The sequence below is a fragment of the Doryrhamphus excisus genome, linkage group LG7, assembly GCF_037039965.1.
Source record: "Doryrhamphus excisus strain RoL-2023G ecotype Guam linkage group LG7, RoL_Dexc_Guam_v1.1, whole genome shotgun sequence".
Classification (NCBI taxonomy): Eukaryota; Metazoa; Chordata; class Actinopteri; order Syngnathiformes; family Syngnathidae; genus Doryrhamphus; species Doryrhamphus excisus.
This window is the reverse complement of record NC_136363.1, coordinates 2,439,289-2,463,428: the sequence shown is the minus strand read 5'-3', so window position 1 is coordinate 2,463,428 and position 24,140 is coordinate 2,439,289. Positions and strand designations below refer to the sequence as shown.

General features: G+C 36.7%; 1 long non-coding RNA gene across 1 annotated transcript; it reads right to left on the bottom strand.

The window, feature by feature from the left end:
- Window positions 1–13,579: 13,579 nt before the first annotated feature.
- On the bottom strand, window positions 13,580–23,028 carry LOC131101533 (uncharacterized). The gene is made up of 3 exons (XR_013627653.1): window positions 22,928–23,028; window positions 22,272–22,335; window positions 13,580–13,905 (listed from the first exon to the last, which is right to left on the bottom strand). It is a non-coding gene; the product is annotated as an uncharacterized LOC131101533 (long non-coding RNA).
- Between the last annotated feature and the right edge of the window lie 1,112 nt (window positions 23,029–24,140).

Sequence of the window (24,140 nt, the reverse complement as noted above, 5' to 3'; positions counted from 1 at the left end):
AAGTGTGAAAAATAAAGTAGACTGGAAGCAGCCGTTCGCCGTGTTCTTTTTTTGGTATTGAAATCCTTAAGCAAAGATTGATTTAAGCTGCTCGACATTGTTCTATACCGGGGTGGGCAAACTACGGCCCGGGGGCCACATCTGGCCCGCCAAGTGTTTGAATACGGCCCGCCCAATCTTTTTCCAAAGTATTTCGTTTAAAGTCAACATACAACCTGGCATCATGGCCTGAGCCAACCTTTTGATGGTTTTATCAATTTCGTTTTTTGACATGGTCTGTTGTTTACAAAGTGCTCCTGAAAAAAGGGACACAAGCACATAATAATAATAATAATAATTATTATTATTATTAGATTATTATAATAATTATTAGAACTATTATTATTATTATAATTATTATATTAATGCTAATTATTATATTAATTATATATAATATTATTGTTATATTTGCATATTTTACATAATAATAATATTATAATTATTATTTTAATTTTATTGTAATTATTATAATATTTTATGATTTTTAAAATATTTAAATATAAAATAATAAATAATAATAGCAGATTGCATGACAATTTTACAGATACAATAATACCAGGTGGACTGTTACGTGTAATATATATAGTCTGCCCCCCCCCCCTGTAAATTTTGTCATATCAATGCGGCCCGCGAGTCAAAAAGTTTGCCCACCCCTGTTCTATACTACAGAACAATGTCGAGTGCATTATTGCCCACTTTTAATGCAGTTCAGCGCAGGATCGGATATATGGATAGTCCGGTTATATCGATATTTTTTCTGACTCCCAAGAATATCGATATAATGAGACTTTACTGTAATATTGACTGCATCTTGAGAACAATGGTCCGTCCTTGGTCCTTGGTGCTTACGCTAACTTCCAGGCGTCGCCGTCCATCGCTTGACACGACTTTCATATTTGTGTGTATTTTGCCACTTATGGATATCATCCAACATACTAGTATGAAGCATTGTACGTAGGAGTCTGGAGGAGCAGTCCAGCAAAGCTTTTCCTTTCCCTTTTACTTGATTCTAAAAGTCATTTGACGCTTTGGGGGTCTTGAAGAATCATTTGAAACTAGAAGCAAGCGAGGCCCCGTGTTTGCTCTCCTCTGTTTTCCCATCTTCTCTCCTCCTCTCTCAGGACATCAAGGCAGATTTACTCCAGCTTATCTATAAAGGGCCAGGATGAGCCTCAGCAACTGAGCAAAACAATTACCCACAGCTGCTCCCTATCTGTCCCACCGTGAGCAATTCCGCTTCATGGGCGAACACCGACGCTCGCTTTTCAAACGGACACGCCGACGCGCGTTCACAAACTCGCCGCTCGCTGGTTTTCAATACGGGGGCTGTTAAGTAGCGTGCCCCCCGCCCTGCTGACATGACGTCGGTCGATGTCGTTGTGCGTCTTTTGCGTCTCGTTATTTTTTAATAGTTACAGTTGCTTAGTGTTCACTGAGCGCTCAATAGCGGCTTTCTTACGGATCGCCGACATCGTGCGGCACTTCGTTACCGACATATCAACCGGTATGGTACTTTATCGCAGTTATAGTAGTAGGAGTTCTAATGTAATGAGGTAACCGGAGTACCCGGAGAAAACCCACGCACAGAGATGGCCGAGGGTGGAATTGAACCCTGGTCTCCTAGCTGTGCCGCCCCCTTGCGAAATTAGTATTTTAGTATTAGTATAAATTAGTATTAGTATTGTTTATACGCCTTTTGAGTATTAAGTTGCAGTGTGATGAATCGAGTGCTGTTAGCAAAGTGTTTGTTCTCAGTAAGACATTCACACTCACATTCATACCTATGGACAATTTGGAGTGGCTAATTAACCTAGCATGTTTTTTGGAATGTGGGAGGAAACCGGAGTACCCAGAAAAAAAAAACCCACGCATGCACGGGGAGAACATGCAAACTCCACACAGAGATGGCCGAGGGTGGAATTGAACCCAGATCTCCTAGCTGTGCCGCCCTCTTGCAAAATTTGTATTTTAGTATTAGTATTTTAGTATCAGTATAAATTAGTATTCGTATAGTTTATACACATTTTTAGTATTAAGTTGTAGTGTGATGAATCGAGTGCTGTTAGCAAAGTGTTTTTTCACACTCACATTCATACCTATGGACAATTTGGAGTCACCAATTAACCTAGCATGTTTTTGGAATGTGGGAGGAAACCGGAGTACCCGGAGAAAACCCACGCATGCACGGGGAGAACATGCAAACTCCACACAGAGATGGCCGAGGGTGGAATTGAACCCTGGTCTCCTAGCTGTGCCGCCCCCTTGCGAAATTAGTATTTTAGTATTAGTATTTTAGTATCAGTATAAATTAGTAATAGTATTGTTTATACACCTTTTGAGTATTCAGTTGCAGTGTGATGAATCGAGTGCTGTTTGCAAAGTGTTTGTTCTCAGTAAGACATTCACACTCACATTCATACCTATGGACAATTTGGAGTGGCTAATTAACCTAGCATGTTTTTTGGAATGTGGGAGGAAACCGGAGTACCGGGGGAAAAAACCCACGCATGCACTGGTGAACATGTAAACTCCACACAGAGATGGCCGAGGGTGGAATTGAACCCTGGTCTCCTCGCTGTGAGTTCTGCGCGCTAACCACTCGTCCGCCGTGCAGCCGATATATTGGTATATGTTTGTATATTTATTAGTTATAACTTGGGGGTGTTAAGTTGCTGTGTGATGAATTTGTGAATATTTATATTATATATATATTATTACATTTATTATTAAATATATTTGATATATTATTAAATATATTTGAAAAATTATTTGTTATTATTAGTTATTAATTAAACTAAAATAACATTAAAAAAACATTGACATTAATAGTCAAAAATAACATTTTTGACTATTTTTCCACTCTGTTTTTTGGTGCTTTATTTATCTGATAACAATACAAATGTTATGATCAACCAATCAGGACTGAATGCATGATTAACCAATCAAAAACCGTGAAACTTAAATCTGAGCAGTGCAGTCAAACAAGAAACAAGCTACTAATTTAAAATTATATGAATAAATTGCTGGAAATATGTTAGAATTTAAGTTGTAAATGCTGTGGCAATGACTAGGCCAGCGGAGAAGGCTCTGCTGGCCCTGAATGCACACCACATATACATTAAGTCATACATATCTGACTTTAAATGCAACTAATAATTGGGAGGAAATACAATGTAGTTAATTTCCCTTTTGTTTTGTTCCGATATTGTTGTGTTGTTCCGATAAATGCACTGCGTTAAAAAATATGTAAAAGGTAAAGACATTTATTATTGAATGCATCGTTTTGTCCTGGGGGGGGGGGGGGGGGGGGTTAAAGCGCTAATCAGCGTCCCTTGATTGCAATGAGTGGCCTTTGTCACATCTTTAATCCAGCAAATGTTTTTTTTTTTTCAGAAGTGCATCATTGAAATTCTGTTCAGGGTGGTTGCAATTTTCTGCAAAGGGGATAACGAGACATCGGCGGAGAGTTTGAGTCGACGGCTTTAAATGTGTCACGTGGTTAACCTTTTGATTGGTTCGCCGATGAATGACATCGATATTGACAATCGCTGAGAGAGAGAAAGTGGGAGTTCTTTATTTAGTCTTAACCTTTTTCCCTTTGCTGGTCCTAATTAAGCAATCAGACATTAATAGGAATCTATTAACAATGGAACCATCATCAAGATGGAACATCCAATGGCTGCCATCATCAAGTGGAAACTAATTTGAACTCTTACATCGGTTCTTATAATAGTCGTTTATATCCTGATATAACACTTAATATATAAGTGTATATTATATAATATATAATATACTATAAGTATCAGTGTAACTGATATACACATGTCAGCTCTTATTATATATTATTATTATATTATATTATAATAGATGGTTCTAAAAGGCACTTAAGTACATTTTTGGGGGATTTTGAGGCTTTCCAAAATATTAAAAAATTAATAAATCATCACTGTTTTGTGGTTCAATACAAGCTATTATTAGTAAAAAAAAGTGCATATTTAAGTCAATTTTTACATATTTTTCATGAATTTTATCAAATAAAAAATATCATCTTTACCACTTTCCATTTTGGATTTTGCAGCTTTTCTATATTAGGGTTTTTCTAAAATATAAAAAAATAATAAATCATCACTGTTTTGTGGTTCAATACAAGCTATTATTAGTAAAAAAAAAAAAAAGTGCATATTTAAGTCAATTTTTACATATTTTTCATGAATTTTATCAAATAAAAAATATCATCTTTACCACTTTCCATTTTGGATTTTGCGGTTTTTCTATATTAGGGTTTTTCCAAAATATGAAAAAATTAATAAATCATCACTGTTTTGTGGTTTAATGCAAGCTAGTATTAGTAAAAAAAGTGCATATTTAAGTCAATTTTTACATATTTTTCATGAATTTTATCAAATAAAAATATCATCTTTACCACTTTCCATTTTGGATTTTGCGGTTTTTCTATATTAGGGTTTTTTCCAAAATATAAAAAAATGAATAAATCATCACTGTTTTGTGGTTCAATACAAGCTATTATTAGTAAAAAAAAGTGCATATTTAAGTCAATTTTTACATATTTTTTATGAATGTTATGGAAAAAAATAAATAAAAAATAAAAATAAAATAAAAATTGCTCTCTGGTTCTACCATATCTGACTTATTGTGTGGAAATATGGGCTAATAACTATAAAAGCAATCTTCACTCGCTAAACGTACTCTAAAAAAGGTCAGTAAGGATAATTCATAATGCCGCCTACAGAGGACATACTAACTCCTTATTTCTGATGATGTAGTTCATCTTCAAACAGCTAAAATAATGCATAAGGCTAAAAATAACCAATTAGCTAAAAATGTCATCCAATACTTCTCTACAAGGATAAAAATAATAATTAAAATAACAAAAAAAACTTAAATTATTTTAGGAATGCTGGAAGTGAACAAATTAAAATTAAAATTAAAATTAAAATTAAAATTAAAATTAAAATTAAAATTAAAATTAAAATTAAAATTAAAATTAAAATTAAAATTAAAATTAAAATTAAAATTAAAATTAAAATTAAAATTAAAATTATGCATTTTCAAGCATAAAAAATGGTTAAATGAAGTAAAGAAATACTTCTTGTTGAAATTTCACTTACCATGGTCAGGTCTAGAACCAGCTAATCATGATAATCTGTGTTTATTAGTTATTATTATAGTTATATTATTATATATATATTATAATATATATTATAATATATTCTATTATATATACAAGATACCTCAATCGGATTGGGGAAATATTCCACCCCTAAGAATCCGATTACCAGGACATCTCCCTGGTGAGGTGTTCCGGGCATGCCCAGCTGGGAAAAAAACCCTGGGGCAGACCTAGGACACGGGGGAGGGATTATGTCTCACAGCTGGCCTGGGAACACCTTAGTGTCCTCCCGGTGGAGCTGGAGGAGATGGCCGGGGGCCGCGACCCGGACCCGGATAAGCGGAGAAAAATGGATGGATGGATGAATCCGATTATATATTCATTGGGATTGGCACTTTTCTTTGGGAATGAGGTGTATACAAAGGTTAAATTCTTTCCGTTTGAGCAAATAAAGCGAATGCAATTGGAATATTTGGGTCCATGTATACGTGGATCGGAAACGGAATCCGATTTCCCGAATAACCTGCATCCCTGTGTGTATGTTTAACCTCCATGTAGAAGTCGGACAACATAACGTGAAGCCCCAAAATGAATTCCGGGGGGCCTCGCTCACTTTGAGAAGTTTAAAAGAGGGCTAACCCGTTCTGTGAAATCACTCTTGGTAGCAAAAAAAAAAAAAAAAAGGAGAGAGAGCTGGAGGTGTTAATTTCATGGGTTAGGTCTTAAATTGAGCTCTGCAATTTTCTCCCTGAGTAGATTAGAGGAAGGTCTCAGTGTCTTCAGGTAAGGCAGACCCCCGTATCCCTCCGACTCATCACCCCCCCCCCCCCTCCTCCGTTTGACCCCATCACCCCATCACTTGTCACCCCGTGGCTGTGCACGCCGCACGTATCACCGCGAGTGGGGCGACGGGATGTCTTATGTGTCTCTTTTGGCCTTTAGCAACAAGCCGGCGCCGTGGTCAGACGGCCATGTTTGTGGATGGCGCACAGCCGTGCTCACACGGTGGAGTCCAGAGATTAAGAGCATTATCTTTAGCCTCAGGCTCAAATCCATTCCCGTTCCTTAAGTCAGCAGAGCTGCGAGGGTGCGCGTTAAGAATAACGGCGACGGACACGGTCAAGGCCGTGCTGACTTGTTGGAACGTATGCTGGTAAATGTTAAACACCGGGCCACGGCACCGATAGTTCCCAAAGTTGATGGTGATTTAAGGAATGGACTGTAAGGACTGTACATCTTTCATAAGCTTGGTACTAATATGACATGAAGAAGGCTGTAGTATAGTTAAAAAGGAACATCACCAAAGAACTCAACATTCAATGCAAAATTAGGTAGAAAAAAAACATACATAAGTCACACTGGAGTATAAGTCGCACAAGGCCAAAAATGCATAATTAGGTAGAAAAAAACATACATAAGTCGCACTGGAGAATAAGTCGCACAAGGCCAAAAATGCATAATTAGGTAGAAAAAAACATATATAAGTTGCACTGGAGTATAAGTCGCACAAGGCTAAAAATGCATAATTAGGTAGAAAAAAACATACATAAGTCGCACTGGAGAATAAGTCGCACAAGGCTAAAAATGCATAATTAGGTAGAAAAAAACATACATAAGTCGCACTGGAGTATAAGTCGCACAAGGCTAAAAATGCATAATTAGGTAGAAAAAAACATACATAAGTTACACTGGAGAATAAGTCGCACAAGGCTAAAAATGCATAATTAGGTAGAAAAAAACATACATAAGTCACACTGGAGAATAAGTCGCACAAGGCCAGAAATGCATAATTAGGTAGAAAAAAAACATACATAAGTCGCACTGGAGTATAAGTCGTACAAGGCCAAAAATGCATAATTAGGTAGAAAAAAAACATACATAAGTCACACTGGAGCATAAGTCGCAAAAGGCCAAAAATGGTTATTAGGTAGAAAAAAAACACATACATAAGTCTCACTGCAGTATAAGTCGCACAAGGCCAAAAATGCATAATTATGCAAAATAAAACGTACATAAGTCACACTGGAGTATAAGTCGCACAAGGCCAAAAATGCATAATTAGGTAGAAAAAAACATACATAAGTCGCACTGGACTATAAGTCGCACAAGGCCAAAAATGCATAATTAGATTAAAAAAACATACATAAGTCACACTGGAGTATAAGTCGCACAAGGCCAAAAATGCATAATTCGGTAAAAAAAAAAACATACATAAGTCACGCTGGAGTATAAGTCGCACAAGGCCAAAAATGCATAAATAGGTAAAAAAAAAAAAAACATACATAAGTCGCACTGGAGTATAAGTCGCACAAGGCCAAAAATGCATTATTAGGTAGAAAAAAAACATAAATAAGTCACACTGGAGTATAAGTCGTACAAGGCCAAAAATGCATAATTAGGTAGAAAAAAACATACATAAGTCACACTGGAGCATAAGTCGCAAAAGGCCAAAAATGGTTATTAGGTAGAAAAAAAAAACACATACATAAGTCTCACTGCAGTATAAGTCGCACAAGGCCAAAAATGCATAATTATGTAAAATAAAACGTACATAAGTCACACTAGAGTATAAGTCGCGCAAGGCCAAAAATGCATAATTAAGTAGAAAAAAACATACATAAGTCACACTGCAGTATAAGTCACACAAGGCCAAAAATGCATAATTTGGTTTAAAAAAAAACATACATAAGTCACACTGGAATATAAGTCACACAAGGCCAAAAATGCACAATTAGGTAGAAAAAAAAAACATACATAAGTCACACCTAATAAAAATAAAAGCATATATGTAGCATAGAGACAGAGCTGTCACATGCTAACAACCCATTGACCGAAATGACTGAAATGAACGGATCTTTTTACTGAATCAACCGGAATGATCCGGTTCACTGAAATGAACGGTTTTGTGTCAATGTCTAGATATGTCTGGAATCCAGTTACATTTTTTCTACACTAAAACCACGTCTTGATGTGTCTTGGTTTTTGCCTGTTTTCATTCTAGAACAAAAAAAAAAGACATTGAAAGCCTTTTGATGCAAAGAATCGCAGAATTTGACTTGGTAAAGTGAAACCTCTTGTCTTAAAAAGCAAGCCACAACTTGCACACAAAGTAAAATTCCTAAGCAAAAACGCTAAGGTTTGTTCCCCGGGACCCATGTTATAATTCCTAGTTATATTTTCTCATTGAAAGCTCATTTAAGAAACGGAGACGGCGTTCCCTCCGCATTGTAATTGAATCAGAAACGAGCCCCAGCGCACTGAGCCAACCCTTTTAAAGAGTAATGGCATCATTTGTTTAGTGTCCATTAACGAGCAAACGCTATTTTATTAATTCCTCAACTTGGTTTCCTGCATGGTCCTAATTAATTCCATTTTGTTTTTCTCCACCAAGGAAGTCTCTGCAGATTAATGACGTGGAACAAAAATGTTGTCAAGAAGCTGATGTGTTTCATCTACATGGGGTGAAATTTCTATCATTAGATACAAAAACCCTGATGACTACAACTTTTTCCTTTAATTTGACTCTTGTCTTTTGGCGGAAGGCGTTATCTTCTCAGAGTTACTGATTAAGTCACGGCATCATAAAATGAATGTGTTGTTCTAACATGAATACAATCGTTCATGGATATTAAATATGTATGGTTCTGGTCAGAACTTTAGCTTTTTAATTCAGGGTTAGCATGCGGCATAAAAGTGTTTAGCAATGTCAAGCTAGCAGGAGGGTTGGCGAGTAGACGTAGCGTATGGTAGCATCTCGACACATTGGGAAATCGCAGGGTGACGCAAGGTGAAGGAGCTCATAAAGTGGTAATTTTGTCATGCGCACCACTGTGGAGGCGAACCAAGAGAGGTTCACATTTTCAGATTGGCGCAGTGACAATTTTGTGACAAAGCATCGTGCCAAACGCGCCAGCTCTGACCTGGTCTATTCTCGGCGCAGGCAAAGCGCACCTTGCACTGGAGTCGCACTGGAGTATAAGTCGCACAAGGCCAAAAATGCATAATTATGTTAAAAAAAACTTACATAAGTCACACTGGAGTATAAGTAGCACAAGGCCAAAAATGCATAATTAGGTAGAAAAAAACATACATAAGTCCCACTGGAGTATAAGTCGCACAAGGCCAAAAATGCATAATTAGGTAAAAAAAAAACATACATAAGTCGCACTGGAGTATAAGTCGCACAAGGCCAAAACTGCATAATTAGGTAGAAAAAAACCATACATAAGTCACACTGGAGTATAAGTAGCACAAGGCCAAAAATGCATAATTAGGTAAAAAAAAACCATACATAAGTCGCACTGGAGTATAAGTCGCACAAAGCCAAAACTGCATAATTAGGTAGAAAAAAACCATACATAAGTCACACTGGAGTATAAGTAGCACAAGGCCAAAAATGCATAATTAGGTAGAAAAAAACCATACATAAGTCACACTGGAGTATAAGTAGCACAAAGCCAAAACTGCATAATTAGGTAAAAAAAAAAAACATACATAAGTCGCACTGGAGTATAAGTCGCACAAGGCCAAAAATGCATAATTAGGTAGAAAAAAAACATACATAAGTCACACTGGAGTATAAGTCGCACAAGGCCAAAAATGCATAATTAGGTAGAAAAAAACATACATAAGTCACAATGCAGTATAAGTCGCACAGGGCCAAAAATGCATAATTAGGTAGAAAAAAACATACATAAGTCGCACTGGAGTATAAGTCGCACAAGGCCAAAAATGCATAATTAGGTAAAAAAAAAAAACATACATAAGTCACACTGGAGTATAAGTCGCACAAGGCCAAAATTGCATAATTAGGTAGAAAAAAAACACATAAGTCGCACTGGAGTATAAGTCGCACAAGGCCAAAACTGCATAATTAGGTAGAAAAAAACATACATAAGTCACACTGGAGTATAAGTAGCACAAGGCCAAAAATGCATAATTAGGTAGAAAAAAACATACATAAGTCACAATGCAGTATAAGTCGCACAAGGCCAAAAATGCATAATTAGGTAGAAAAAAAACATACATAAGTCACACTGGAGTATAAGTAGCACAAGGCCAAAAATGCATAATTAGGTAGAAAAAAACATACATAAGTCACAATGCAGTATAAGTCGCGCAAGGCCAAAAATGCATAACTAGGTAGAAAAAAACATACATAAGTCACACTGGATTATAAGTCGCACAAGGCCAAAAATGCATAATTATGTAAAAAAAAAAAACGTACATAAGTCACATTGGAGTATAAGTAGCACAAGGCCTAAAATGCATAATTAGGTTAAAAAAAAAACATACATAAGTCACACTGGAGTATAAGTCGCATTTTTTGTGGGTAATTTTGATTAAAAATTGCGCATTTTCAGGCAATGAAAGCCATTCATTTGATTGGTTAAGATTACACTGGACTCCCCTCTGTTTTTGCCACTTGCGCCGGTGGGAGGTACAGAGGTCCGGGTGCGCCGGACTGCGCTGCTCAGGAAAATTACAACATGCGCTTGCCTGGTCTATGAAACTATAGCCCAAACACTACCATTATTACTACTAATAATACTACAAACCCTGAGCGCAAATTGTGGCCTATGGCGGATAAAGGTTCGAATACCCTTTTTTGTATAACAATAGGTGCAAAAGTAAACGAGATTAAAAGTGACTTTCGATGTTAGGAACAATGGAGTTCAGGGATGCGTGAAGAAAATCCGATGCGGAGAGCCGGGGCATCAATGGCAATTAATGCAAGTGGTGTCTGAGACAAGCGGCCTAATGAGTTTTAATATACATGCAGGTGAGGAGAGCTGAGTCGTTGCAGGCCCTTAATGAACCCATGACAGCCTAATTAGCCGCAATTTACAATTCCAGGATTCTAATCAGAGGCACTGAATTGTTGCCATACATATTTGTACTACTATTACTACTTTTTAATGCAGTCTACTTGCCTTGAGTAATACCACTGGGGAATATGATACATTAGACCTTCTTGGGGCATATTATTATTGATGATTCGATTTATGCCATATTTTTCATTCTTCCTCCATCAGCTGTGGTTACTGAGATATGGATATACTACTAAGTACTGCATGAGTACCACCATGCAAGTCATATACGGCAATAAAAGCTTTTTTTAAATAAATGGGCCTGCCTACCAACGATAGCTAACCACCTATCCAGTGACATTAAGTATGGGAGTTCTTATAAATAAGTAAGATATAATAAAAAATAACTATAAGGAATTGTTGGCTGGACTGCCATGCTTTGCAGGCCCATAAAAACAAAAGAAGTATACTTTTAATGTAATGAAATGATACTTGTGAGTGTGAATGGTTGTTTGTCTATATGTGCCCTGTGATTGGCTGGCCACCAGTCCAGGGTGTACCCCGCCTCTCGCCCGAAGACAGCTGGGATAGGCTCCAGCATCCCCTGCAACCCTCGTGAGGATAAATGGTAGAAAATGAATGAATGAATAAATAATAAATAACTATAAGGAATTGTTGGCTGGACTGCCGTGCTTTGCAGGCCCATAAAAACAAAAGAAGTACACTTTTAATGTAATGAAATGATACTTGTGAGTGTGAATGGTTGTTTGTCTATATGTGCCCTGTGATTGGCTGGCCACCAGTCCAGGGTGTACCCCGCCTCTTGCCTGAAGACAGCTGGGATAGGCTCCAGCATCCCCCGCGACCGTTGTGAGGATAAGCGGTAGAAAATGAATGAATGAATGAATAAATAATAAATAACTATAAGGAATTGTTGGCTGGACTGCCGTGCTTTGCAGGCCCATAAAAACAAAAGAAGTATACTTTTAATGTAATGAAATGATACTTGTGAGTGTGAATGGTTGTTTGTCTATATGTGCCCTGTGATTGGCTGGCCACCAGTCCAGGGTGTACCCCGCCTCTTGCCCGAAGACAGCTGGGATAGGCTCCAGCACCCCAGCGACCCTTGTGAGCCAACTACACCTCATCCACTCCAGGATTGGGACTTAGTTAAGAATGCCTGACAACTCATCTGTGCTTCTTTTCAGCCGGATGCTAGTCACCCAAGATCGTCAAGATCGATGGTGACATAATAGACAGTTGTGTGATGGATTTTGACGAATCAGAGATGACGGATGGATTAGGTTTAGGAGGGTGGTAAATGATGGCCGTGATGGGGTGGAGGGCCAAGGAATTTCAACATCATGTGTTCAAATGATGGACGTAGTTAAGACCGTTTATGAATATCCAACAGGGGTGTTTTTGGTCTATGAAAAATAGTCAAATAGTACATTGGTATCTTGCTTTTCATTATGAAGTGGTTCTAAAGGATCTGTGGAAAAACCAAAGCAATTTTTACCCCTCAGGCGAGAGGAGGGGGACACCCTGGACTGGTGGCCAGCCAATCACAGGGCACATATAGACAAACAACCATTCACACTCACATTCATACCTATGGACAATTTGGAGTGGCTAATTAACCTAGCATGTTTTTGGAATGTGGGAGGAAACCGGAGTACCCGGAGAAAACCCACACATGCACGGGGAGAACATGCAAACTCCACACAGAGATGGCCGAGGGTGGAATTGAACCCTGGTCTCCTAGCTGTGAGGTCTGCGCGCTAACCACTCGATCGCCGTGCAGCCCAAAAATAAAATAAAATAAAACAAAATTATTTTCTTTTATTTTATTATTTTATTATTATTTTGTATTATGATTTATTATTTGAATAAAAATAAAAATAAAAATAAAAATAAAAATAAAAATAAAAATAAAAATAAAAATAAAAATAAAAATAAAAATAAAAATAAAAATAAAAATAAAAATAAAAATAAAAATAAAAATAAAAATACAAATAAAAATAAAAATTATTTTTTTATTTTACTACTACTATTATTATTATTTTATTTTATTTTATTTATTTTATATTATTTTATATTATTATTTATTATTATTTTATTATATTTCATTTCATTTTAAATAAAACCAAATCAAAATAAAATAAAATAAAGTTTAAAAAAATTAATGAAATAACTTAAATTATATTAGGAAAGCAGGAAGTGAACAAATGTAACAGTTACTGATTGTAAAAGTACCAGATGGAGGGGTAGGATTTAATAAGCTTTGCTTCTTCCTACTCCTTTTGGACATGTGGAACTGGGAACTGATTATGGGATGCATTCAATTGTAATCTGATGCATGTTCAAATGAAATTAAACCATTACCATTACCAATTAACATAGCATGTTTTTGGAATGTGGGAGGAAACCGGGGTATAAATAAAAATAGTAGTAAAAATAAAAAAATAAAGAAATTTACAAAATAATAATAATAATAAGAAAATAAAACCCAACTTATACTATATTAGGAAAAAAAAATTAGGAAACTTAAAAATTAAAAAAAAATAAAACAAAAAAACCCAAAAACCAACTCAAACTATATTAGGAAAGCAGGAAGTGAACAAATGTAACAGTTACTGATTGTAAAAGTACCAGATGGAGGGGTAGGATTTAATAAGCTTTGCTTCTTCCTACTCCTTTTGGACATGTGGAACTGTGAACTGATTATGGGATGCATTCAATTGTAATCTGATGCATGTTCAAATGAAATTCAACCATTACCATTACCATCATAGTCCATGGAGAATCTTGTCTAACCTCATCTGTTAGCCTGTCCATCACCATAGCAAACAAGAAGGGGGCTCGGACTTGATCCCTGATGCGGTCCCACCTCCACCGTGAGGATTGCAACCAACAGGTTGGTTTCTGCAAAGTAAAAATAGCGTGATTTTAAATGTGAGTGTATAAATAAGTGGTATGACGTACAAGCTAATGTTAATAATATGTCTGAGCTTTCAGCTTAATGGACTGTTAGCCGTCAGATGGAATTAAACACTTTGAATCCTTAAGGAAATGTGATATTCAACATGTTTTCATATGTTCCAGACAGTCGTTAATATTCCGCCCGAAACGGTTAAGACCGCGTGTCCGGCTTATGTATGTAATTACTCCTGGGCTTTTACTGGAAAAGCCTTTTTTTTTCCTGTGTTTGTTTGCATCCACGGCATGGTAATGCAAAACTGTTGATGTCCAATTGTCAATCTTCTGTTCCGCTTGCGATGGTCTCCTCGGTGTAAAAGCGCTTCCGAGGGAGTTGAATTTTAACAGCATTGTTGTGCAATCTGTCAAAACAATGACTAAGCCGATTTGTATACAAAGGAACAGAATGTAATTCCGAATGAGACTTTGGGCTCTTCATCCCTTATTCACTTTGAAAGTTCAAATATTTCTCGGGATAACATTATCATTTTTTTTTTTTCATCATTGACCTACTGTACTGCTTTGCGTTAAATCGCTAGGATTAAAGACAGCTATTAAAACCGAATCCACTCATGTTTGCCAGAGGATGAGATCAGACTTCAATTGGGAGTTTTTGGGCTTTAGCGGTTTCATTTTGTTATCGATTGGATTTTCTGATCCTTCAAATAAAAAGCGCAGAAGAGCACACGGCGAGTCGGCGATGAGATGAAATGAATGCGAATATTTCATTTCATGGGGATTGGAGTGGTCGGTTATTTCCTGACAACAGGTTAAATACCGAGTCTGCGGGTATTGATGTGGAATCAAAAATGAAAAAAATGAAGCAGACTGGTATAACTTTGTAGGTTCCGTTTCGTCATCCACTCTATTTCCATGCACGGAATAGTTTGGTTAAGGTTAATTGCCTTGGTTTACACACGTTTCACTTTTCATCTGACTGTACTGTACTGACTGTACTGTATTTACAGACAAAACGCTTGTCTTTATTCATTCATTTATTTTCTACTGCTTATTCTCACAAGGGTCGCAGGAGTGCTGGAGCCTATCACAGCTGTCTTGGATAGGCCTGGACTGGTGGCCAGCCAATCACAGGGCACATATAAACAAACAACCATTCACACTCACATTCATACCTATGGACAATTTGGAGTCGCTAATTAACTTAGCATGTTTTTGGAATGTGCATGTTAAATGACTAGTTACTAGTAACTAGTAGCCTAGCATAAATGTCATGGGAACTGGGTACTCAAAACACTAAAGTCATCTTCTTCAGGGTTAAAATTGAACAGCCTCATAATTCTTTCATCACACACGTTGTCAGTCTCCTGCCATTCCCACTCACATTCATACCTATGGACAATTTGGAGTCGCTCATTAACCTAGCATGTTTTTAGAATGGGGAAGAACGTGCAAACTCCACACAGAGATGGCTGAGGGTGGAATCAAACTCAGGTCTTCTAGCGGTGAGGCCTGCGTGCTAACCACTCGGCCGCCGTGCAACACGAATGCTAGAAATGTTTCATTATTTTGAATGCACACACAAGGCAAACGCGTGTGTTCTTATATTGTGGATGTTGGGCAAAATTTCTTTAGGCTGGAGCCTATCCCAGCTGTCTTCGTACACCCTGGACTGGTGGCCAGCCAATCACAGGGCACATATAGACAAACAACCATTCACACTCACATTCATACCTATGGACAATTTGGAGTCGCTAATTAACCTAGCATGTTTTTGGACGGGGAGAACATGCAAACTCCACACAGAGATGACCGAGGGTGGAATCGAACTCAGGTCTCCTGGCCGTGAGGCCTGTGTGCTAACCACTCGTCCACCGCGCAGCCCGGATGCTAGCAATTTTTCATTATTTTGAATGCACACACAAGGCGAACACGTGTGTTCTAATATTGTGGATGATGGGCAAAATTTCTTTTTAAAAAAATGCAGTTTTCCCTCAAAATAATATTCAACCACACAATATTGATAAATATTGAAAAACTGCAATAAAGTGAAATGGCGAGCGATTACGGTATTACCTATTGGAGCAAGTCTGAAAAGTGACAAAGTGTACGAGACACACTTAAGACAGTCGCTGTCAATCAAGCGTATTTCATTCATCCTTGACTGAATTTAGACAAGGGGGTCCACAGTACCGAAGAGCACCTTTAGGTAGATCCACCTTGGGTGTGAAAGCCAAAGTACAGCTGAAGATAAGCCAGCAAAGAAACACGCATCTCTCTTTGACTGCGTGCACGCCGCACACTGGAGGATAGCAAATTGGGCCGAACTAATTACAATTTAAACGAAAGCATAATTGGACATTTTGCGCTTGTCATAGGAATACGATGAGAGACAGATGGGTATGTAATTACATTACAAGTCTGACATCACTGCGGTGAATTACACGGCAACTCCCCGTGCCCTTCATGGAGTGCTGCGGGAAAAGTGGCCCACATTCAAAAACAATTTAGTGATGATTTCCGTAATCAGTCACGCTCGACACCCGGCGTACTTCATCATCCAAATCAGGATAAATCACCACACTTATCCTGCATCATGTTTACCGCATTCCGGGCTAATGTCGCAAAATTAGATGAAAAATGGGAAAATGTGCCTGTATTAATTACACTTTGATTACGCAGGGAGGTGATTACAAATGTACAGCTAATTGTATTGTTTACATAACACCCAAAAAAATTCAATATTTTTACCTTCTTGCAAAATGTTGTCTGGTCCCGGTTGTTAGCTAGTTATTTTCTTGCTTACCCCATTCACAGAATTGTTTTACTCCAAATGAGAAAAATTGTGTCATTTTCAGATAATTTTCAGACCCTTGTGATTATAAGCGGTAGAAAAATGAATGAATTTTGCTTAAATCTATGAAGACTAATGTGATTATTTAGGACTACAAATATTGCAGATGTAAGAATTCTAACCAAGCAAAATTTGCTAACCCAATTGACAGAATTGTTTTACTCGAAATGAGAAAAATTGTGTAATTTTCAGATAATTTTCAGACTCTTGTGATTATAAGCGGTAGAAAAATGAATGAATTTTGCTTAAATTTAGCAATGTGATGAAGACCAATGTGATTATTTAGGACTACAAATATTCCAGATATAAGAATTCTAACCAGGCAAAATTTGCTTACCCAATTGACAGAATTGTTTTACTCAAAATGAGAAAAATTGTGTCATTTTCAGATAATTTTCAGACTCTTGTGATTATAAGCGGTAGAAAAATGAATGAATTTTGCTTAAATTTAGCTATGTGATGAAGACCAATGTGATTATTTAGGACTACAAATATTCCAGATATAAGAATTCTAACCAGGCAAAATTTGCTTACCCAATTGACAGAATTGTTTTACTCAAAATGAGAAAAATTGTGTAATTTTCAGATAATTTTCAGACCCTCATGAGGATAAGCGGCAGAAAAATGAATGAATTTTGCTTAAATTTAGCAATGTGATGAAGACCAATGTGATTATTTAGGACTACAAATATTCCAGATATAAGAATTCTAACCAGGCAAAATTTGCTTACCCAATTGACAGAATTGTTTTACTCAAAATGAGAAAAATTGTTTCATTTTCAGATAATTTTCAGACTCTTGTGATTATAAGCGGTAGAAAAATGAATTCATTTTGCTTAAATAAATAATATTCAACCACACAATATTCATATATATTGAAAAACTGCGATAGCTTGAAGCCATGATATTCAAAGCGATTACGGTATTTAACAATTGAAGCGAGTCTGAAAAGTGACAAAGTGTACGAGACACACTTAAGACAGTCGCTGTCAATCAACTATATTTCATTCATCCTTAACTGAATTCGGACTAGTGGCGCGGTACACAGGACCGAAGAGCACCTTTAGCTTGATCCACCTCGGGGCGAGGCCTAACGCGCTAACCACTCGTCCACCGTGCAGCCCTATATTTTCAGTTCATTTATTTCTATTTATTCTTACTTTGTTTGTATCTCTTAATAGAAAATAGAAATTGATTTGATTGTTTTTGCAGATTGACCTTCACATGTCACCGAAGCACCGAAGGGACGAAGCTGATTGACAAGCATTGATATTTTCCAGGTAATGGTGGTTGCATTAAGGGACCTGATTAGTCTGGAATGGGTCGAGTACAAAGTGATTATGGTTCAACGCTGTTCAAGTATTATTGGTATCTTTCTTTTCCCGTCGTCAGGTATATTTACTCGACTGTGGAATTGAACAAATGGACGTCGGAAGGTTTCAAATTGTGACCAGATTTTCAGGAATTCAGATGAAGGATCTCCAGGTGGTTCCATCCGACCGGCATCCATGGACTTTTTCCCTTGCCGTTTTTATGACCCGGGTTTTCATGCCAATTGTGTTAATTTCCTGAATATGTAAATTTGGATAATGTAAAAACCCCCTTTGATTGGCAAAAGCGTTGTGAGTTAATGAACCCTTTGTAATTACGAGTGCGGGAGCAACAGCGGTACCTGGGTCTACATGATATGACAGGCAGCCTGTTTTTTTTTTTGCAATCAGTCGACACAGGCGACCAAAACCCATTAAAAACGTCTCATAGGCATTTCCTTAGAGGTCTATCATTAGACTATGAAACAAAACACTGCGTGTTACAACAATGGTATATATTTGACTTTCATTCCTTGTTGTAGCTCCGTGGAACCAATTGCACCGTGAGCCAAAACAAAACTTGACAGTTTGCCCCGAGAAAACAATTATTTCATTGACTAGACAACAAATAAATGGAAAAAAAAAACAACGGCGGGATGTCTGCACATTAAATATCTTTTATGGGTTCCTTAAACTAGTCGCTATTGTTGTTATTTTTTTATCCGAAAAAAGCATACTAATAGAATAAATAATATATTATATAATATAAATACAGGCTGCACGGTGATCGAGTGGTTAGCGCGCAGACCTCACAGCTAAAATACCCGAATTCAATCCCACCTTCGGGCATCGGGACCAAGTTTGCATTTTCTCCCCGTGCATGCGTCGGTTTTCTCCGGGTACTCCGGTTTCCTCCCACATTCCAAAAAAAAACATGCTAGGTTAATTGGCCACTCCAAATTGTCCATAGTTGTAGACAGCTGGGATAGGCTCCAGCACCCCCACGACCCTCGTGAGGATAAGCGGTAGAAAAATGAATGAATTTTGCTTAAATTTAGCTATGTGATGAAGAACAATATGATTACTTAGGACTACAAATATTGCAGATAAGAATTCTAACCGAGCAAAATTTGCTTACCCGATTGACAGAATTGTTTTACTCAAAATGAGAAAAATTGCGTCATTTTCAGATAATTTTCACACCCTTGTGAGGATAAGCGGTAGAAAAATGAATGAATTTTGCTTAAATTTAGCTATTTGATGAAGACTAATGTGATTATTTAGGACTACAAATATTCCAGATATAAGAATTCTAACCAAGCAAAATTTGCTTACCTGATTGACAGAATTGTTTTACTCAAAATGAGAAAAATTGTGTCATTTTCAGATAATTTTCAGACCCTCATGAGGATAAGCGGTAGAAAAATGAATGAATTTTGCTGAAATTTAGCAATGTGATGAAGAACAATATGATTACTTAGGACTACAAATATTGCAGATAAGAATTCTAACCAAGCAAAATTTGCTTACCCAATTGACAGAATTGTTTTACTCAAAATGAGAAAAATTGTTTCATTTTCAGATAATTTTCAGACACTTGTGATTATAAGCAGTAGAAAAATGAATGAATTTTGCTTAAATCTATGAAGACTAATGTGATTATTTAGGACTACAAATATTGCAGATATAAGAATTCTAACCAAGCAAAATTTGCTTACCCAATTGACAGAATTGTTTTACTCAAAATGAGAAAAATTGTTTCATTTTCAGATCATTTTCAGACTCTTGTGATTATAAGCTGTAGAAAAATGAATGAATTTTGCTTAAATTTAGCTGTGTGATATGAACAATGTGATTATTTAGGACTACAAATATTGCAGATAAGAATTCTAACCAAGCAAAATTTGCTTACCCAATTAAAAGAATTGTTTTACTCAAAATGAGAAAAATTGTGTCATTTTCAGATAATTTTCAGACCCTCATGAGGATAAGCGGTAGAAAAATGAATGAATTTTGCTGAAATTTAGCTATGTGATGAAGAACAATATGATTACTTAGGACTACAAATATTGCAGATAAGAATTCTAACCAAGCAAAATTTGCTTACCCAATTGACAGAATTGTTTTACTCAAAATGAGAAAAATTGTTTCATTTTCAGATAATTTTCAGACCCTTGTGATTATAAGCAGTAGAAAAATGAATGAATTTTGCTTACATCTATGAAGACTAATGTGATTATTTAGGACTACAAATATTGCAGATATAAGAATTCTAACCAAGCAAAATTTGCTTACCCAATTGACAGAATTGTTTTACTCAAAATGAGAAAAATTGTGTCATTTTCAGATAATTTTCACACCCTTGTGATTATAAGCGGTAGAAAAATGAATGAATTTGCTTAAATTTAGCTATGTGATAAAGACAGATGTGATTATTTAGGACTACAAATATTGCAGATATAAGAATTCTAATCAAGTAAAATTTGCTTACCCCATTGACAGAATTATTTTTTTATCAAAATGAGAAAAATTATGTCATTTTTAGAGAATTTTGACGTCTTTGGGGTTGTTTTTCAGGGTACAAGGTTCAACTCTTTGAAATAAATTGGTTTATATTGAAATACGATTGACTAGTATTTCTCCGAATGATTATTCCCACCATTTTATTTTGGAGAAGCGACCGATATCAAGCTGGCTTTTTTTTTTTTTTTAACACCTCGTCCCATTTCTCAGAGGGAGGCGTACATGATGGAGAAAAGTGGACGTCTCACATCCCATTATAGAGTTAAAGTCAGTCCGGCTTCATTTCTCCCTGACATTAATTACAGGTGACAGGCCTAAGTACAAAGCTCCACACAATGATAATGACGACTCCTGAGGAAATTCTTCATGCTCTCACTCTGGTCTGCTGTGACAGGAATGATTATGCGGACTCTGAGCTTGTCAAGACATCCGATATTGAGCTCTTGACTGCCGACACCCCAAAGACAAAAAGTACATCAGCTGCTAGAATCAAATCGAAATTGGGAACCCGGAATTTGACGATGGTATCACAGCGTATTTTGAGTTCTTGTCATCAATGACATCAACTTTTACTCATCGGTCTGGGAAGCCGTTAGCTCAAAACTGTTTGGAATGGGACTGGATGACTATTTTGAACCCAAACAGATGAATAGTGAATGTAGGTAGTAACCAGGATTCGCAGAAATTTTTAAAAAAACAATAACAATCAAATGAATATTAATATTTGTTCATAAAACTGCAATACTCATTCAATTTGCAAATATAGGACAAAAAATACCTGAGTGAACTGAATTGGAAGGCAATTTCTGTTTGTTAGCATGTTGTCGAAACATGCTAACATAACATAATTATACACGTTATGCTAATTTAACAAGAAAATAAAATCATGATTAAATGCATGCTAATAGGCATGCTAATAAAACGACCAAAATACCAGTCCTAGCTGAATCCACCAAATTTAAAAAGAAAAAAACAGATTTATTCTTATATAAGTCTCACTGGTGTCCATGTTATAAAGTAGCAAATTTTGGCGTGCACGAATCCGTGAGGAGCCAATCATGAGGTATGAAAACTCATAACAAACTTTGTAATCATTGGAAACATGGTGCTTCAATGCTGCTTCCGTACATCGGAGGGAGCCAGAGCTCAAAACAAAGAGGGCAGCTGACGTCATTGCAGAGCCCCTATGAATGACTTATAGGGGAAAACTTTAAAATGTTTTTTTTTATTATTTTAAACTGATATTGGGGCCCATCCATCCATTTTCTATGCTGCGTATCCTCACTAGGGTCACGACAGGTATGCTGGAGCCTATCCCAGCTGTCTTCGGGGAAGAAGGTACACCCTGGACTGGTCACCAGCCAATCACAGGGCACATATAGACAAACAAGCTTTCACACTCGCATTCATACAATTTGGACAATTTGGAGTCGCTAATTAACCTAGCATGCATGCTTTTGGGGAGAACATGCAAGAATCGAACTCACGTCTTCTAGATCTCCTAACTGTGTGGCCTACGTGCTAACCATCCGGCCCTGATATTGGGGCATGTTTGTGTATTTGTTTATACACCTTTTGAGTATTAAGTTGCAGTGTGATGAATCGAGTGCAAGTTTGTTCTCAGTAAGACAACACCATGAATCACACTGCTATGTTGTTATACTGACCTCCATCGACTTCCAATGGGTCGAGACGCTTGTTGTGAGTACACGAATAGCTTCTGAGCGGCTTCTGCCAAAGAAAGCGCTATTATCACTTATGACACCGATAACACAACAAGATATTTTCTTTGAATAAACAGTTTTTGATCTAAAATTCTCTTTTGGACTTCTCACAGACTAAGGAAAAGTTTGAACGTCCTGCTAGTATTAATAGATTTAACAAAAGCCGGATTAGAATGAAGCCACTTTCTGTGCAGTCCTTTAGTCCTGTAGTTTTTTTTTTTTTTTTTTTTCAAAACCTTAAGATGTCGTCTGCAAAGCTGTAATGACTCTTTTAATGTCCCCGGGATAAGTGCTTGAAACTAGTTGAATGTAATCACCATGTCCTTTTCAACGCAATCATTTTAGGTTAATTTATGCTCTGAGGGAGCGACATACATTACGGCACACCAACGCTCGCCAATGAAACACTGAGTAGTAGCAATAAAAATAATGTAGTGAGGGGAAACCTGTATAGAATTTTAATTCCTAATCAGAGAACTCCATCTCCAAATATTCCAAAACGGTAACAGCTTTCCCCCAGACTGTAGAAATACAGCTGGAAAAAAATAAACATAAAGGCTTAAATACCTCTTAGTCCCAAATATTCTTACTAGTCTTACCTTTTGTTCTGATACCTGGGTCTGTAATCCTCCATTTGGGCAGTCAAATTCATTCGTTCATTCAGCAGAACAGAAATATCCATCTTTAATTGATGGCTTTTCCTCTCTATGGAAGTACAGCAGTGACAAGCACCTTCCACTTTACACACCCCTGCAAGTATATTTTATCATCCAATTAGTAAGAATAATGATGTCATATTAATGATGTTACATTAAAGTCATTGTGTATAGTAAACGTTCCTGCAACAATATATTATTGGAGACATGTTGACAAACAGAAACTGACAGGCGCCATGATCCAACTCAGTCCGCTCACTTGCGGTAGCCTCATCTTAGGCTTGTAGAAAATGTTAAAAACTGTTGAAATCATACAGAAAATACATTTAGAATGCAGTTCCGTCGATAATTATTAAGATATTATAACTAATATATTATCCTTGAATGTTGACAAACAGAAACTGACAGGCGCCATGATCCAACTCAGTCCGCTCACTTGCGGTAGCCTCATCTTAGGCTGGTAGAAAATGTTAAAAACTGTTGAAATCATACAGAAAATACATTTAGAATGCAGTTCCGTGGATAATTATTAAGATATTATATCTAATATATTATCCTTGAATGTTGACAAACAGAAACTGACAGGCGCCATGATCCAACTCAGTCCGCTCACTTGCGATAGCCTCATCTTAGGCTTGTCGAAAATGTTAAAAACTGTTGAAATCAGACAGTGGATAATTATTAAGATATAATAACTAATATATTATGCTTGAATGTTGACAAACAGAAACTGAAATTTAAAGTTATTTACTTTTAAAAAAAAACCTTCTCCTATCATTACCATATTTCATAAGCGGCAATTCCATAGACAATTTCAGTTATCTGTTCTGAGTAGCATAACTAGCTCGGGACTGCAATATACGTACATATACGCTGCATTCCGAATGTAACAGAATCAACTCACGGTTTTTCCGAAGGGACCGCATTGAAAAACTAAATGATGCTCAAGAATGATGAAAAAAATAACCATCTTTGGTCTTATACACAAAAATACAGTAGTTACTGAGGAACTAATGACTAAGTCACATTCATTTAGAGTAGTTACTGAGGAACTAATGAGGAGTGGTTAGAGTTAGGTATGTCCATTCCTCATTAACTACAGTAATTCTGTGTACAGTATTTACATTTATCAATACAAGAGTATATAAAATGTATA